This window comes from Ixodes scapularis, unplaced genomic scaffold (assembly GCF_016920785.2).
Source record: "Ixodes scapularis isolate PalLabHiFi unplaced genomic scaffold, ASM1692078v2 PGA_scaffold1__304_contigs__length_218370807, whole genome shotgun sequence".
Classification (NCBI taxonomy): domain Eukaryota; kingdom Metazoa; phylum Arthropoda; class Arachnida; order Ixodida; family Ixodidae; genus Ixodes; species Ixodes scapularis.
The window spans coordinates 95,213,457-95,229,957 of NW_024609846.1; positions in this window are offsets into that span (position 1 = coordinate 95,213,457).

The window sequence follows — 16,501 nt, forward strand, 5'->3', positions numbered from 1 at the left end:
TAGCGGTATCACCAATATACATGTTGACTAGTTTGTCCATAAATTCCGCGTCTGTTCCCTCGAACGCGTGCCTGGCTTTTGATAATCTAATTCCTGATTGAGTTTTCAAATTGGTCGAATCTAATAGGTGTCTCAGCAGACCCCATGTTTTGGCAAGGCTCATGCCCCGTTCCATCTCGTCGCATCGGCTGCACCAATTTTGTTCGCACAATTTGATCGCATAATTTTCAATTTCTTTGTTATGTCTAGCAATCTTCCTTCTCAAATTGCGGTTCCATTTTTGTCTCTTTAGTCTGCGCTCCATACCGTGTTTTTCCTCCCACATGTGAAGCAGTTTGCTATCAGCTACCTCAGGGCATTGTCCCCTTCAAGTGTCTTTGTGGCCTCCCCAACGTGACGCTTGAGGATCTCCGTCCATTTCTCTGTGTTTGTGATCCTCCCAGTGGCAGCTTTCTCTCGTTTATCCCTAAATAATTCCCATTCGGTAATTCTCGGTTGACGCGCACAACGCGTCTTCACTCCTTTTTTAATGGTCGAGGCCAGAATAAAATGGTCGCTGCCGAAATTTTGCTCCGAATTTTGCCACGTCAGGTCTGTCACATTTTTGGAGGTCAGGTCAGGGGAGGTGTCTGCGCACACGCTGTTACCCACCCTGGATGGACTACTAGGGTCCGTGTGTAGTGTGAGTCCCAGCTCATGCGCATCCTCCCATAACTGCCTGCCTTTAGGATCTTGTTTAGCGTAACCCCATTCCGGGTGTGCCGCATTAAAGTCACCGACTATTAGCAAGGGGTTGGTGCCGGCTGCCTTAATCGCTTTGCGGAAGAGGGCCCTGAATGCCACCTTTCTCTGCTTTGGGGTACTATACAAATTTAAGAGGAAGTGGGGATCGCAGTACACCCATATGACGATATTTGAATGCTGTTCATATATTGGACCCGAGCATTGCGTGGGCACTCGATTTGGGCTCGTGATAATTACTAGCTCGAGAAACATTCGGGTAGTGGCCCGTGCCCAATCGCTGCAACGACGACAACAGCCGAGCCATAACAATGTCTGGAACTCAGCGCATGTCCTGTGCTTTGCCAACCCCAGCGCGTGGCTATGATAAACATTGGCGGCTTATAATCAGCTCCAAATGACGTGGTCGCTTGTTCTGGCTGCGAGTTGAAGGGGTGAACGCTGCTCGTTTTTCTTTATTCTTTTTCTCGGACTTCTATTGAATGGGGTGAAAACCGAACGCGTGTTAAATAGGTCATTCGCGTCAGGGATCCCTTTTAAGCGGTATTTACGGAAAGTACAAAAATTGTTGCATCGCCCCTTTAAGCTGAAACAAATATAGCAAAAGGGGATGTCCAAATTGTAAAGTTGTGCAGTATATATAAGGAGTACTCACTGGGCGCCATATTTGTGGCTGCTGTCTAGAGCGCATGCTCAGAACGAGCCCACATTCATAGGCTGCTAAGACCGGTCATTTTGACGGTGTGGAATGAACGTTGCAAAAGGACCCTGGAAGCTAGCCATCAGCACGCGCTCAGCAGTCGCGCACACAGCTATGGCCGCCAGAGAACGCTTTCTATAGCAGTCTCGCGATGATGTTCTGCGGCCTAATAAAATGTTAGAGCGCGCATGACTGATAAAGTACGGAGTTGTAAAATTAGGCCCCAAAACAAGTGCACGACTATTTGCACGTGGAGAGCAGCAGCTCCTATATCTACGGTGTGTCGTTTGATTCCCCCACTTCTACTTCAAGTGCCCTAGTCCGTTGACACACGCCGAGGGTTAAGCGCCTTTCGACCTATTGAGCTCGACCAATTGAAACGTCGGGCCACTAAATGTTTAGGACTTGCTTTGTGAAAGTCTGTATTTCTCAACTTTTTGACCCAACCAGACGAAGTTCCGTCAAACATGTTTACGTTTAAAACATGCATTCCTATATATTTCTTCTTGCAGTAATTGGCGTCTTGAATGGCATTATTTAAAAGAATATCATTTATTATTTCTATTTCTGCCCATTTTGTGTATTTGCCTTCAAATCTATAACGTAAGCACACAGTTCTTTTTGGCCTACCCCGCAACCCGGTGTTTCACACTGACAAACAGCGAACAAATAAGCGCGTTCCGAAGACTCAATGGATGGCTATTTTCGAGTATCGTCCTCCCGTGTCGGTCTCAAGCGGTTATGTGAAATTCACAGTCAAATTTGTTGCATTGTCATTGTTTACATCCTGTCTATTCGCTGTTATCAAGCCGATAGCAGTTTCCCTGTTGACGTCACTAGTCGTGGCGTTCTCTATATATCTGTGTTCGAAGCAATAAAGGGGGCGTTGTCCCATACTGGCTACCACCGGAGCGTGTACTCGCGTCGCGCCTGGCCGAACGGCGGATGGCAGCTAAGACGTAACAGTGGCGACGAGCTGAACTCACTCAACGGGCACGACAAGCAAGGACAGCCCAAGAATGGCAACTGCGGCCACGGCGTTTCAAGTTCCCTTCTTCCACGACGCAGAAGATAAGTGGGAAACTTATGTTGTTTGAGTTGAAGCCTACTTTGAAGGAAATGCTATTACCGAAGATAAGAGGAAGCGCGCACTGCCCTTAGCAAAAAGAGTCCGTACTTCAAACGAAGTTGAAATATATTTAGTACGAATATTCATTTTGTATTTATTCTGTATTATTTTGGCCGCATTCGAAATACGCGCGTAATGTATTCAAAATACATTATAAATATGAATAAAAAAGTGAAAGCCGTTTACAAATCCCTGTAACGCCGAATTGGAGCGCAGCTCTTGAGGAGGAGGAGTGAAGGGTACTGAGGGGAGGGTAGACCCCTCCCCCTTCTCCTCCTCCTCCCCTCATTCTTTAATATGCTCCGGGGGGGGTGTCACGTGACTTCGGGGAGGGGGTCACGTGACCTCGGGGAGGCGTGACCTGGGGGTGACCTCAAGGCCACGTGACCCCAAAGGTGACCCCCACGTAAACTTGGGGTCACGTGACCCGGAGGGGTCACGTGACCTCGGGGGGTCACGTGACCTCAGAGGGGTCACGTGACCTTAGAGGGGTCACGTGACCTCAGAGGGGTCACGTGACCTTGAGATGACCTTGGAAGGGGTCACGTGACCTTGGGGGTCACGTGACCTCGGGGGTCACGTGACCTTGGGGAGGCGACCACGTGACCTCGGGGGTCACGTGACCTCAGAGGGGTCACGTGACTTGGGGGTCACGTGACCTTCAAAGGGTCACGTGGGGTCATCTTGGGGTCACGTGACCTTGAGATGACCTTGGAAGGGGTCACGTGACCTCGAGGGGTCACGTGACCTTCAGGGGGTCACGTGGGGTCACGTGACCTTGAGATGACCTTGGGAGGGGTCACGTGACCTTGGGGGTCACGTGACCTTGGGATGACCTTGGTTACGCCGACGCCGACGCCGACGCCGACTGCGACGCCGCTCAAGCCGGGAACGGGCCCCTAAGAGCTGTGCTCTAAAAATATTTTAGATATACCAAAAATATTATTCCTTCACAATCAAGATGCCATTTGTGGATTAAAAACCGGGTACACAATTTTTTTTTTCGATTTTGTCAGCAGATGGTGTCCCTGTGGTATTTGAATGCACTACTAAACACATCTCACAAAGCCACATTAGAAACGAACACAAACACCATGACGCACTGAAGAGCTCATTCACAGTCCCGTCGACTGCTCTAGAGCCTTATATAGCCTACATATTGAAGGTAATAATTTTTTCGGTGACCACCTCTGCGCTTATTAAGGTTACAAGTATTCGAACTTCTCCTCGGGAGTCTGTCAAGGGGGAAACAGTTTCGAAGTTCGTGGACGATATCTCTTACTAAAAGGCATTGGTACAACTAATAACAATTCGGCACAGTCCCTAAAACAATATCCACACAAAGGGCTCATAAAAAACATGTTATTGCTTCTCTGCGTAGCACCACTCGGGGCGAAGCGAATCAAGGCAGTTTCTTCACTTTAAAATACTATAAACGACATTATTTTCGTGAGGACCTAATTCTCGCAAAGTTGGCGAATCGCCTACAATTCCGAAAAATAGGTCCTGTAAACAACTCCGGCAAAATGTAAAAACATTAAAATCTATATTGCGATCCCAGCGCGTCGCGAAAATTAGAATTTGCGAATTATTCCAAAACTCCAACTTTGACCTAAATCGCGAAATATTGAGCCCGCGAAAAATAAATATTTGACAGTAGTTGTTTTGCCTTTCCTTTTTAGTAGTTGACTATTTAATATGGTAGTTAATGTCACTGTATTAAAGTCACTATTCACATCACGTACAATGGTGAGTATACACGTTCAGTGAACTAACATTGTGCTAACAAAACCACGCCAAACGTATCTGTTCACAGCATTTGCTGAAGCTTTCTAGCATCAGCAAATGTTGTGGATGTAGTTCCCGAACCCCGTTTGTGATTGGTGTGCAAGGAACTGATCAGGTGTGTTCTTGATAGAAAAAAGGAAACAATAACATAAACTGGGCTGATTTATCAGTGCGATGCTGCGCAATTCAATTGCCAAACTAATCAAATGTATTTAGGCGCTTCAGTGTACTCCATATCTGCTTGAAGTGAACTTCAGAAGGGGAGCCTTTAAATATTTTGGTAGTTTAAGTCAAGCTACCAAAGTATTGCAGTCAAAAGGTACTTAGAGTATAACACAACAGTATTTACGATTTTCAGGTATTTTAAGAGTATTCTGCACGTGTTCTTGATTGCTCCATTTTTTGGGGGTTGGAGTATATTTTGCATGAATTAAATAAATATTTCAAGAAATATATGTGAAAGGTATTTTGTGCCTATTAATTTAGTATTTACATATTTCAAAACGCATGAAGGGAACTTCGAATGTAGTTTAAGTAAAGGAATTTTAAAATGATTTTTAGAAGTATATTTCAGTACTAAGTAACAAAAAAAGAAGTTTATATTTTCGGTATATTTTTCGTGTACTTACAATTATGAATTGTATTTCAAATACACTCAAATTAGAATGTGGTATATTTCAAACGTATTAGTTTTCGCTAAGGGTGTTGGTAGCCGCGCTCGGCTCCAGGCCGATTGGAAAACTGTGCGGAATATGCGCGCCTCGAAGGGTCAACGATCTAACGTACAAGGAAGTTGTCGGCATCCTGGGTCGACACTACGCGTCCAAGCCTAACGAAATAGCTGAAAGCTACAAGTTTTTCAATCGGCAACAGCGGGAAGGCGAGTCGGTGCAAGACTTCATCGTGGAACTAAGGAAAATCGCGGAAAATTGCAATTTCGGAGACAGCTTGGACCGCATGCTGCGGGATCGCATTGTTTGCGGAGTGCGAAACCAGACAGTCCAACGTCAACTACTGGCAAGGCGAGACCTGACTTTGGCAGAGGCAGAAGATTTGGCTACCGCGGCAGAGGTAGCCACAAAGGAGGTAAAGAACATGGAATGCCAGGAGGTGAAAAATGAAGTGGAGCTACACAGAATAGCCGGAAAGTCCCGAAAGCAGCCAGACCTGGGAAGGAGGTACAATACAAGAAAAGAAGAATGCGAACGAATGCGGTACCCGAGAAGTATTTCCCCTGGGGATGCGGAAGCAGTTCACATGCACGGGACGCGTGTCGGCACAGATTTGCCAGATGTTTCCGATGCGGCAGACAAGGCCATTTCGCGAAGAAATGTGGGGCGCATAATGACGTTGCAACTCCAGGACGACCAATCTCGACGATTGCAGCTGCGACGGCGTCAGAGGGAGAGGACCTGGACTTGGCATCAGTGTACACGGTACAACCTCGAACACGGGCAAGTTTTGAACCGCCGGTCCGAAGGCAGATCTCCTGGGGGGGAGTACGACTGACCATGGAAGTCGACACGGGCTCTCCTGTTTGTGTTATTCCCCGTGAAGTGTACAATGAGCACAAGGACCATTGGCCGGCGCTGTCGGCAACCAAGCTGAGTCTCCGATGCTACTTGGGACAGCTGCCCATTCTCGGGGAGCTACACATGAGGGCGACCGTCCATGACGTCACGGTGCCGGCTTCGCTCGTGGTTGTGAACTGCCCCGGACCAAGCTTGTGTGGTCGAGACGTAATCGGCAAACGGAACTTACTGAACCCTCTGGTGTCAAGCGTGGTTGCAGGCTCAACGAGAGAGCTGGAAGACCTGCTGTTGCAGTTTCAGGACCTGTTCGAGCCAGGCCTGGGAACCATCAAGGGGCCACCGGTACGTTTTCATTTGAGGGAGGGAGCGGTGCCGAAGTTTATGAAGGCACGACCTTGTTCCATACGCGCTTCGCGACAAAGTGTCAGAGGAGCTGGATCGGTTGGTAGGGGCCGGAGTTATCTCACCTGTAAGCCATTCGGAGTGGGCAGCAGCGATTGTACCGGTGCAGAAAAAGAACGGCTCGATACGCCTGTGCGGCGATTTTAAGTTGACAGCGAACATGGCGTGCAACACAGAGCAGTATCCGCTACCTAACATAGCTGATATGTTTGCGTCGTTGCGGGGCGGTTCTTTATTTAGCACCTTAGACCTTAGGGATGCTTACAGCCAGGTGGCATTGGATGAAGAGTCGAAGGAATTAACAGTCATCAACACCCATCGTGGCCTTTACAGCTTCAATCGCCTTCCTTTTGGAGTTGCTTCCGCGCCGGCGATTTTTCAGAGGAAGATGGAGAGCATGCTCGCAGATCTGGAGGGCGTGCAAGTGTAGCTGGACGACGTCCTGGTAGCGGAACAACCGGGAACCGACAACCTGAGCAGGGTGCTGCAATGCTTCCGGGACATGGGTGTCAAGCTTCGGCGATCAAAATGCCAATTTAGGAAGCCGGACATCACTTACCTGGGCCACCAGATCGACAAGGAAGGACTACATCCAATCGAGAAAAACTTGGAGGCCATCCGAGATGCACCGACGCCGTCAAATGTAAGTGAACTTCGCTCCTTCCTTGGGCTTCTGACGTATTATCACCGATTCTTGCCCAATATGTCGACGCTGCTAGCACCGTTATACGAGCTGCTCGGCAAGGATCAAAGGTGGAATTGGGGACCAAGGCAAAATAAGGCCGCCAAACAGGCCAAGGCCGCGCTGCTGACATCACCGGTCCTGACATTTTTTGACCCTGAGAAGCCACTGCGACTGGAATGTCACGCGTCCCCAACAGGAGTGGGTGCCTTCCTATCGCACAAGATCCGGGGTGTCGATACACCGATGGCTTTTCGGTCAAGAACATTGACCTCCGCCGAAAAGAACTATTCGCAACTAGAAAAGGAGGCACTTGCGTTGATCTTTGGCGTAATCAAGTTCCGTGATTATTTACTGGGACGCCAATTCGTATTAGTCACGGACCATCAACCACTTGTGGGTCTGCTTCGAGAAGACCGGCCTGTACCGCTACTGGCGTCTGGACGGATTCAAAGGTGGGCTCTGCTACTCAGCGATTTTCGGTACAAAATAGAATTTCGACCCGCCAAACAAAACGGAAACGCTGACGCGCTGAGTCGATTGCCACTTCCACGGCAAGGACCACCAGTGGAAGAGGACCTCCCGGAATTTGTGCTGACGCTGCACCGCGTAGATGAAGCATTTAGGTCCGCGCAGCGGCTAGAAGACTTGATGAAAACAGACGATACGTTGTTGCAGGTCATCAAGTACGTGCAGAACGGCTGGCCCGCTAGCCTTCTGAAGAACCAGACAGAGGTGCAGCCTTATTTTGCCCGGAAGCTCGAGCTGTCTACGTGCCGTGGGTTACTTTACTGGGCCCGGCGCCTCGTGATTCCGACACGGGCCCGCCCGGACATCCTGAAGCTGCTGCACGAATCTCACCAGGGCGTATCAGCCATGAAGAGAAATGCGCGGTCGTTGTTTTGGTGGCCGGGACTGGACCGGGAGGTGGAACAACTGAGCGGAAATTGTAACGAGTGCGTACAAGCCGCCCCAATGCCGTCTGCGTGCTCACCGGTGAATTGGCCAGAAACAAAAGAAAGATGGTCGAGAGTGCACATCGATTTTGCAGGACCAGTTGACGGAAGGATGTTGCTGATAGTCGTCGATTCCCATTCCAAATAGATTGAAGCTTGCATCATGCGATCAACAACGGCAGAGGCGACTGTGAATCAACTCCGAGAACTGTTCCGCAGGTTCGGTCTGCCCAGAACAATCGTTTCTGATAATGGACCTCAGTTCATTAGTCAGCATTTTGAAGACTTTGTGAAAAGAAACAATGTGTGTCACCTCCGCTGTGCGCCCTATCATCCTCAGTCTAACGGGTTGGCTGAACGGGCAGTCAGGACGATCAAGTTCGGCCTCGCTAAGTTAACTGGGGGAGATTTGGGAAAAAGGCTGGCGCAGCTTCTGATAAATTATCGTCGGACACCTTTAGCGTGTGGCAAGTCCCCAGGGGAAATACTTCTCGGGTACCGCATTCGTTCGCGCCTGGACATGAGTGTACCGTTCCGGCCTGCGTTATTGTCCGACGATGTGCAGGTTCAAGGAGACTCCTGGGACCTTGGGGCGCCGGTGTGGGCCCGCAACTTCGGCCAAGGTGAAAGATGGTCACCGGGGACTGTCCAGAACAAGCTCGGGTCAAGGATGCTGGTCATCGAGACTCCGGAGGGAACAGTCCGTCGACACATGTACCAGGTCCGCGGCAGACAAGGTCCGACTGAAAGTCTGGGAGGCCCTAAAAACTGTTCGGACAACGTCGGGCCGCCAGTGACACAAGGACAGCCGGACAGCCAGGGGCCACCGAGCGAGCAAGACGTGCCAGCCCCCGACGGTCAAGACCAACCAGCCTTACGACGCTCAACGCGGACACGGAAACCGATCGATCGTTTGCAATATTAAGAGAAGGAGAACCGTTGCATTGTCATTGTTTACATCCTGTCTATTCGCTGTTATCAAGCCGATAGCAGTTTCCCTGTTGACGTCACTAGTCGTGGCGTTCTCTATATATCTGTGTTCGAAGCAATAAAGGGGGCGTTGTCCCATACTGGCTACCACCGGAGCGTGTCATACTCGCGTCGCGCCTGGCCGAACGGCGGATGGCAGCTAAGACGTAACAAAATTGATTGATGACATTAACAAATATTTATTTACTACCTGAAGACTTGACAACATAGATAAAGGGACGATCACCCTAAAGATATACATCATAAGTTAATGCATCCACTCATTATCTGAAATATGCTCTGGAAATATTTTCCGGCATTTTTATCCTCGAGAGGTACTTGCATAAGTTATTTGAAAGAAACTTAGCATTTTTTTTCTTTTCAGTTTCAAGTTGATTTAGATAACAGGTGTTCCTGACGAGTATTCAACTTCTCAAACATATAGAAGTCTGTTGCTTCTTTTATTTGATGAACAACGATTTTTTGTGTTTGTGGGCTGGATGAAAACAAAGCACACAGTGGCGCGTGACGGAACTATGACGATTGCGCACGCAGACCGTCAGCAAGTGACCAGTTAAGCAGCTTTAATGTCGAGTAGACTATGAAATACTACTTTGTTCTATTTAACAACAAATCACCGATTAGCAAGGGGGATGCTTATTGACAAAGTGAATTGACCGGCATCTTGTCAAGAACAAACATCAAACACCGAGTTATGTCGAAAATATGCACTTCAATGCGCTCTATTTTAGGCCAGATGCGTACTGAATACGAAGGTCACTCTTTTCTGCATAATTATTCGCGTGCGTCATGGTGCTGAATGAAAACAATATTAGTCAGGAAAGCAAGCGTTGTGCTTGCCGCTCAGTGTTCTATAAAAAGTAGACTGCAAGGGTTTGTTTTAAAACTTTCCTGACATTTTGAAAATATTATTGCTTTTAACTTAGTTGTATCGTCATCATATATATTGTGAAACGTATTTTATAATCTAGATTTCAGAATATATATATGGCGAGAACGTGTCCATTTTATGATTGTATGCACTGTAATTAATTTTTTAAGTACAAGAGCACAGTAGGACTCGACTTTTAATATTGCGACGCAATCGCCTACTAGTCATGTGCATTTTAGGCGACCCACCAGACTGATAACCTTTAGATTCAGGTGAAATATATGCCACTGAGGTAAAAAAAAATGAAAGCCGTTTACAAATCCCCGTAACGCCGAATTGGAGCGCAGCTCTTGAGGAGGAGTAGGGAAGGCTACTGAGGGGGGTCACGTCACCTGCGGGTAGTCACGTGACCCCGGAGGGGTCACGTGATCTCGGGGGGGGGGGGGTCATATGACCTTGGGGGGTCACGTGACCTCGGGGGATCACGTGACTTTGGGGGTCACGTGATCTCAGGGGGGGGTCACATGACCTGGGTGGCCTTGGGGGTCACGTGGGGTCACCTTGGGGGTCGCGTGACCTTGAGGAGACTTTGGGAGGCGTCACGTGACCTTGGGAGGGGTCACGTGACCTCGGGGAGTCACGTGGCCTGGAGGGGCCACGTGACCCCTCCAGGTCACGTGACCTTGGGGTGACCTTGGGGAAGGGGCCACGTGACCTCGGGGTCACGTGACCTTGGGGTGACCTTGGGGTCACGTGACCTTCAGGGGGTCGTGTGGGGTCACCTTGGGGGTCACGTGACCTTGAGGTGACCTTAGGAGGGGTCACGTTACCTCGGGGGTCACGTGACCTTGGGCTGACCTTGACGGTCCCGTGACCTTGAGATGACCTTGGTTACGCCGACGGCGACGGCGACGCCGACGCCGCTCAAGCCGGAAACGGGCCCCTAGAGCTGCGCTCTAAAAGAAATAGATGTTCAGTCGTATATGTTAATCGAGCTTTTCATTTACTGTTTCATCCAAATGAAACAACGCAATTTATTTTTGGTACCTGGAAATAAAAGTGGATTCAACAAATGAAAAAAAGAAGGTATATAGTTAATCGTTTCACTCCTGAAAAGTGCCTGTAGCCAAAGGAACACGGAAAACATATTCTCAGTTTAGCGGTTCGAACCGGTTCAAACCGGTTCGAACCGTTATTTTTCGGTTTCCGGAACTGAACCGGAGCTGAACCGAAATTCGTGAACCCGAACCGGAACCGAACCGATAAAAATTTTGGTTCGACACTCTGGTGGCAGCTACATTCGCCTTCTGCCGTCATGTGGACCTAGATGCCGCTTCTAAATTTGGTATGGAAGGTTCTGTTCGCTAGCACGGTGCGAACAGTTTTCTAGTACGACTCCAACGCTATAGAGCCAGTATTCGCGTCGGACTGCTCGGAGCCCCTTCCGTCGCAAAGACTTCAAGGTCGAAAGCCATCAAGATATTACTCTGCTGCATTTGTTAGTGGTGTTATTGCATCTCAGAGCAAATCACCAATTTCCCGAACCTCCAACGCCTGCCGCAAATAGCCTAAACCAGGCGCAATTCGCAAAGTGTCCGACGCTGTCTGTCGCTACAACGCACAACGGCGTGGTAGAGGGAGCGTCGGCTGCTCTCGGATTCAACATTTGTCGTCACGAGCTCCCTGCTCGTTGTTTCCAGTAGAGCGGCAGCCAGTGATTCGGAGGTGTACGCGTAACCTTAAAAATTAAATTTTCTTGGAAGAAAACTAATATTTCTAGCTGATATTTTGTGGAGATATTGTGAAACATTTATAAACACTGATGACCATCAATATTTCGCCGTATCACCAAGTTGGGAAGGAACAGACTGATCTCAGCAGCTAGTTTGAGTACGCCACCGCTGTGGCCATGCATTGTGGGATCTGTAGTCTTTCTGCACGCCCAACAACAGCGCTGGCGGTCTGCGCAAGCAGTGCACAAGACGCCACGAGCTGTCTCGTGCACGGGCGCCTACCTCTTGTGAACTACCGTTATGGCGGCGTCACGCATCTGTGGAACGCTTAGCAAGATAGGTCTATTGTGCGCGGTGCGACAGACGTCATTTCAGGATAACGTTGCTTCCCTGAAGTCTTTTCTGTATGAGATGGAAGATAAATCGCGTCGGAGACAATCGAATCTTTCATGGAATTGCCGAGTGCCCTTCAGAAACTTGAACACAGACTGAACATAGTGCTGTCAGTGCTCTTTCAGGTTTGGAAATCAATGCCCAATGCATTGCGCGGACCCAAAAAATCGGCTATTAAAAAAAAAGGATAAATGCCGTCAAGTGATCCTAAATTTTGAAACTTTTAAGAGGAAAGACACGATTCTGCAACACAGGACTCGGATGAAAGGAAAAGGTTTGTCTAATAAAGATCTTTCACCCGCCTCGCGACTTGCGACATCAAACACGGATCCCTGTGTCCCTATTAAGATATCAAAGCTGATTGATATTTGGCAAAGCACAGGGATCCGTGTTTTGCCGTACGTTAAAACAAACTACTCGTCAAGAAAAATATGCATGCTTACGATCCCACAGAAGATACCGATTTCAATGTCATTAATTTTTTTTCGCCACGAGTTGTTCATATTTAGTATAATGTTAGTCAGAACCCGCTCGAAGGGACATTAGAGGGGATATTGTCACGAATGACGAGGTGACGAAACAAAGAATAACCGAGGAAGCTAAAGCGTTTAATGGGCGAACTTGTGCCCAAAACATAAAGGAAAAAGAAGATAAGAACAGAGCGTCGCGCCGTCGAAGGTGGCGTAACAGCAGGATTGAACGCTGGGGCGAGACTGACTCCGGCTTGCCACGGGAAGTATCTTTTGTAGCCGCGTAGGTCTTTTTAACATTCGGCCTAGAACGTTCGGCGCGTAGAGCATTCGTAACTCGATCAGACAAGAAAGGTATCGAATTTGCGAGAACGCCAAGTAGAAAGCTGCTTTATATAACAATGTTTTCCAGCATGTAACCCACTTTTTTTGTTTGTTCCTTTATTATAATGTTTCTTCAGCAGTTGCTCCCGCCTTGTGTAATGCCAGCAATGGCCTTCAAGGTTTAATAAATAATGATGATGAAATAAAAGAACATTTCGCTACCTGGAATCGAACCCAGATCTTCCGCGCGACTGCCAAGCGCGGTAACCATTCGGCCACATACTTCTTTTTTCTTTATTGCCGGACGTGCACTTTAGAAACACAATAACAAAGGCGTAAATCATACATAACATTCGGCCACGTACGCGCTCGCTCAGCGACGCGGGTGGCAATATTAAAGAGTTCCTCATTGCCCAAAGGAAAAGGGTTGTTGTCGACGGGTTATAGACCTTTTTCACAAGGGTGCCGCCGTCTTGAATTGTCGTCACTTCCCAGTGTAGGCGGAAATGTTGTTTTCCTGTCGCCACGCCAATAGAAGGCCTTTAGGATATAACCATAACCGTCACACATTCTTGTTTTGCCTCCCCTGGTTGGAACGGTTTTTTTTTTTTTTTTTTTTCGTCACCCATACGGGATAGGCCAATTAGGCGGCTGGAGACGAGAGTACACGAACAGCGCGCTTACGCTTCCCGCTCACAGTGCCAATCTGGCTAACGAGCGTAGTAATCAAAAAGAAAAACATTAATAAACGTAAAACATATGCGCTTAGCGAGCGCTTTTGGTTTACAAATAATAGTTAAGGTAAATCCCAATCAAGCGGGCTAAAACAAGAGACAATCTAAAATCAATATAAATGTTGATGGCTGTATTCAGCCAAATCAATCCAATCCGTAGCGCGCTATAATTTGGCGTTCGTTCTCAGATTTTTTGGGCGTTTGCCTGCGCTTTGACCGTCTCTCGCCGAAGATTTAGGCCTTCAACTATTCCTAAACTGAGACGAACGCGAGCGAGCAGACTCTGCGAGCAGCTTCTCTTTTTAGATCTGAGCTGGAGTAACTTTGAAGCCTTGAATTACTTGTTTTCAAGCTGCAGGCATCGTGCCACGAACGAAATCCACTCGGAGCCACGGAGTGGCAATACTTTGCCATGTCAACGGTTACTGCGTCTTTTTAGGCTTAGGAACGGCCAGAATCAGGGACTATGTTTAAAGTGCCACTAGCCCACCGCTCATTCTTTGTGACTTGAGCGAGATAAAGCAAAGCGAAAGCCGGTTGCACCATTCATTGGCAATTAAATTTGCTAATACTGCAGCGACCATGCTGAATTTGCTCCGAAGCGAGCGGAAAGGGCGCCGCTCGCTTCGCGCTATTTCTCGAATTCTGCATTGGGGGTGAACGCTAACCCTAAACACCAAACGGAGTTTGGGCTCTGTGCATGCGCAGTTGTGAGCCCCTATTTTTGGGGGGCGCTCAAGCTTTGGGGCCCCCTATTCTAAAACTATCTATTAAAATGCAATTTTCGCGCTTAATTTTTGGTCTATACGTGTTTCAGGAAGCAGTATCAGATCGGACATCCCAGTATCTTGTTGAAGACACAAAAAATGCATTTTCAAACGAATTATACGATTAACAAATTGCACCTGGTGGATGTTGAAAAAGCCTCATTTGTAATGTCCGTCTAGGAACATTGATAGGTAGAGACGATGCGTGTCTTGCCTACACCTATAGCCTCACTGGTTCCCCATGCGTGCAAGCATGTGCAGCGAGCGCGTGACTAACGTAGCTTTGGCAAGCTTGTAATTGCACGCACTTGCCCGCACCAGCAGGGGCATGGCGACAGCCAGAGGCCCTGCCTGCAATCGTCTTGTCGACATCAACCTTGAGCCACAGCTTTGCTCGTACCGAGACAGGTTACGTCACGATTGCGCCGGATGTTACGTGCTCTCCGTTGGCTGCTCTCCGAGCGCTTTCCAGAGTGGATCGTCTATAACAAAAAATAAAGCCATCAGGATAAACTACAAACGTGCGACTGTCATTTACGAATATTGTGGATCATATTCAGCCTATTTCTGAACACGACGAGTATTCCAAATTTCGTTGAAGTATCCCTTTAAGCTAGAAAAAGGCAGGTATTGGCTGCCAGTGCACTATTTTTATTTTCAATATTACCCGTAGAATAGTGCGCTCTCGAGAGGATCTGATCTCCGCAATGAATTCAGGTACTGTAGTGGTATGTACGGAAGCGTGGCTATCTAGTAAAGTTCAAAACAGTTAAATATATCTGCCATAGACGGTTCAATAAATATCGATCTGACAGAAGTGATGAACTTGGCGGTGGAGTACTAATTGCCTTTGCGGATAGCATTACATCCTCAGTCATAGATGCATGTAGCCAACTTGAGACTGTCTGGGTCAACCCGTGTATAAATTACAAGCGATGGATATCGGGGGTGTGCTGTGCTACCGCCCACCAAGTTATAACTTCTTTTTTTGTGAAGATTTACACGACTCGGTCTCTACTTCACCAATCCCTACTTCTCTACTTCACCCATCATTCTTTTGGTTTGTTTCTTAATTTTCCTAACATCCTTTGGTCTGGAATTTCCCACCTGTAAAGCCATTTTCCTCTGAAAGCAACGATTTCATACATTTATGTTCGTATTTTCCGCAACTATGCCCAACCTCCTCGTACTACCTGCTCATCAGCAAACGTACCAGACATTATCTTAACGACATGTGGGAACTTAATCTCGCCCATATTATATTTACCAGGTTTAAGTGATCACTGCCTCTTATATTTAAATATATATATATATATATATATATATATATATATATATATATATACACCATCCGTGTCTTTGCCAAATGCACCCAAACATATACGAGACTATAATAAAACTGATTCTGATGCAATTAATAGGGACCTATGCACTTTTATGAACACTTTTTTTATCATGCTGCCAAGAGCATTCTTTTAACGATAATTGGAGCATATTCAAGACGGAACGTATGATTTTGAACTATCATATCCCCCTGCTGAAGGCATATTTCAACTCAAATGACCCGAGGTTTCATTGAACGCACAGTAGATTACCAAACAAGATAAAGCGTTCATTTCTTGCCGCGAAATTTTTTTGACAGATCACAAGTGGAGTGATTATTATACTACTGCTGATTTATATAGAACGGCTGTGCATCTATATAAACATAATTTTTTTTTTAATTACACCTCACCGTCCATGTTGATAATAATCCCAAGCTGATTTGGAATGTTACGAGAGTTGTAAAACGCCTGTGTCATTGAAGACCGAGGATGGTAGTCCTACTGCGGTGTTGATTGCGCTGATATTATTAATGATGTATTTGTAAGTTTTTTTTCGCCGTCTCCAAACACTCTTACTCTTGATTGCATATCTTATGACTATCTAACAATGAATCCCTTAATAGTCGATCCTGAAGGCATTGTTAAAATAATTGACTCCCTCAAACTTTCATCATATGGAGGGAATTGACGATATTCATACAACATTCTTAAAGAACTCCATGACCTGCATGGCAATTTAGCTTGCCGCCATAGTAACTCAATCTTTACGGTTTGGTGATTTACCTGACGATTGGAAGGTCGCCAGGGTGATTCCTGTGAACAAGGCAGGTGACAAACGTGGTCCTCTAAATGTTCGCTCTATTTCGCTGACTAGTATCCCATGCGAAAATTCTCAACAAATAATTCATTCTAATTTAGTAAACTTCCTAGATCCAAACTTTCCTGTTCATTTCGACATGGTTTT